Here is a 3,189-nt window from a genome sequence, read left to right as displayed (position 1 = left end):
ACACCCTTACCGTTGACAACATCAACACTTCTTTCATCACTTGTAAGTTACATATTAGATTTGGTATATGAAGAGAAATTAGATTTTTATATACTATTTCTTCTACCTTTGCGTATGTCCTAATAATTTCCACATGATACTTTATTTTCAAAATTAATGAAATAAAAATCTAGGCATAAAAGAGAATTCACTCAGAAGGACAAAAGAGTTTTTTTAAAGCTAAGGAAACCAATGTCTGGGTTAAATAATGAACGGTTCCCTTCTCTGCTACCAGCATTTTCAAAACCTTTAGATTTACCATTTTTAAAAGGCAGCAACTTCAAAACCTATAGTAGCTCAGTATAATATCTGACAACTGAAGTGAACACGATGAAGGTGAAGAGGAGTCCCATCAACATCAGGATGCATAATGCTGCCTCTTCTCAACCCCAAACTCTTAGCTGTCACATTCACATTAACCAGTGGCAAGCCCTGACGCATCAGCCATTTGTATGATGTAACTTCAAAGGAATTGTATAAACATACTAATATTTTACTTCGGAGAATTGGATTTTTCCATCTAGAAGAATACACTGGGAAACATATTCTGGTTGTTGTGGGTAATATCCTATGATATAAATATACTGCAATTTTTTCTGTCCATTCATCAATGGAAGGTCATCTGAGCTATTGATAGGAAAGGACTATTAAGTACAGTTTGTGTAGATATCTGTACATAGACTTTGGTTTGAATATTAACAATCCAGTTCTCTAAGATTAATATCCAGAAACATAATGATATGGTCATGGTGTTGCCAGCCTATTTTGTATTTTTGAGAAACAGTCTGTCTTCCCGAATGGCTATAAAATTTTATGTTCTCCAAAGCAATGAATGAGTGTCTGATGGTTCTTACTGCATCATTATAACCAATGTGGTAGCAAAAAATATTATAAAGAGACAGTGATATTTTATGATATTTTCTTTGATTAAATGCCTATGTTTTACCTATATTTGATTTTGATTTTAAGCAATTTTATATTGATTTTGCAATTCCTTAGATTAATAATCATTTGTAGGACAATTTACAAGAAAATTCTGTGTCTATTAATCATGGTTCCATCCATTAATTGCTTTTGAAATAGATAACACTCAAGCTATTTTATAGTTTACTAATTGAGCTTTGATATAAAACCTAACAACTCCTTTACTAGGTCAAGACAAAGATTAATTGTATTTTTCTTTTCTAAAAGTCTTGAATTTAAATTCAGTGTCCTGTCCCATAAATCCAATGCTCATTTGTGATTAATTTCCATAGAAGTTGTGAGACTTAAGGTAAATTAGCTTCCAAACATTATAGAAAGCAATTCAAGGTCTTCTGTTTCCTGGAAGGAAGCGATTACATATTGTTGATGTCAAAATTTCTTTAAACGTTTGGGAGAGTTTTCTTTTGAAATCATCTTTCCCTGGACACTTTTTATGTGAATCTTATAAGTTTGCGTTCAAGTTCATTAGTAGCAACTTGGCAATTAGGATGAATTGGGGTAAGTTGCATGAGGATTTAGTACCTAATGTCTCTTCTTGGTGATTGCTCCTTGGGTTTGTTTTGTTTTGTTTTGTTTTGTTGACTAGCTGTCCATCAGTTTTTAAGAGAAGTTTTAAATCTTTGACTGTAGCTTTTGATCTATCTGTTGCCTTTTTGAATAGTTGAACAACCAAGTCACTTATTTTGCTAGTCTGTTATTAGGCTTAGGCGTTTTAAGATTGTAATGTTATCTTAGTTGACTGGTTGATCAGTCCTTTTATGTATATGTAGGCATTCCAGCGTCTTATAATGTTTGATTAATGCTTATGTGGTGTGTTCCTTTAAAATTATTTTTAAAACAGTATTTATTTTCTTTCCCTTAATTAGTGCTGTTTTGGGGTCAGCAGTATCTTGAATTAGAAGTCTCCTTCTTTCCCCAAACGTAGACAGTTTTGAGCTCTAGATTCTTCAAGTGACTTTTCATTCTCATTCTGTCTTTACTTTAGGACTTGTGGAGACATAGTGAGAATATGCCACTGCATGGTTCTCAGAGCCGGCTTTACATTTTCAGTCTTTTCCTTCCCTTCCTTCCTTTCTTCCTTCCTTTTCCTTCTGTCTCTCCTCCCTCCCTCCCTCCCTCCCTCCCTCCCTCCCTCCCTCCCTCCCTCTTTCTTTCTTTCTTTCTTTCTTTCTTTCTTTCTTTCTTTCTTTCTTTCTTTCTTGGTGTAGTGGTAGGATATTTTTTGCTTCCTCAAGACCCATTCAAACACACATGCTTACCCTCTCACCCCTGTATAATTCTAGACTGTGCATTATACTCCTACAATTTCTATGTGTACTTACATGTAAGTGAAGCTGTTTTTTATTTATTTATTATTATTATTATTATTGGATTTAGTTTGTTATCTAGCTCTCTAGGACTATCCCCACTCCATATAATCCCACCTATGATACAAGTTTTAATAAACTTAAGGAAGACCTAATTCTTTCCTCTAAACTTCTCTCCTTCTATCCTTCCTTTCTTTCATTTCTCGGATATATCATTATTTTCATTCAATTACATAGCTTGGATAATTTTAATTTTTCTTTCTCGTCCCCCACTGATTCTTTCTTCTATTCTGCTGTTCAGCTTATTAGCTGTTCTATGTATTATTAATTATGTTTTCCAGCTCTAATGTCTGTGGCTTTATCTCTTATATATTTCTTATGTTTACTGATATTTTGTTTGCTTTATGTATTTCTAGTATATTTAGGATCACTCACAGACTGTTTTATCATGTCTACTTTATTTCATGTTTTAAGGTCATATGCCCCAGTACAGGGGAATGCCAGGGCCAGGAAGCAGGAGTGAGTGGGTTGGGGAGCAGGGTGGGAGAAGGGTATAGGGGAATTTTGGGATAGCATTTGAAATGTAAATAAAGAAAATATCTAATAAAAATTAAAAAAATAAAAAATAGATAAAACGATTATTCTAATGGTCTGTCTTTTCATCATTTGTATGTATTTGTTGCTATTTCTTCATTAAGTTCTAGATTTCTCCATGAAAAGTGACCTTTGGTAGAAATTATTTTGGCTTAGATTCTTGGAGGCTCTGAATTTAACTTTAGTGTCAGCTTTTAGCTTACATTCCATGATGAGTGAAGCTGCACAAGTGGGCTCGCTAGTTCACTATTGCCAAGTAGGTCAA

This window comes from Mus caroli, unplaced genomic scaffold (assembly GCF_978045245.1).
Source record: "Mus caroli unplaced genomic scaffold, Mus_caroli_1 scaffold_18, whole genome shotgun sequence".
NCBI lineage: Eukaryota > Metazoa > Chordata > Mammalia > Rodentia > Muridae > Mus > Mus caroli.
Note: the sequence above shows the minus strand (reverse complement) of the source record.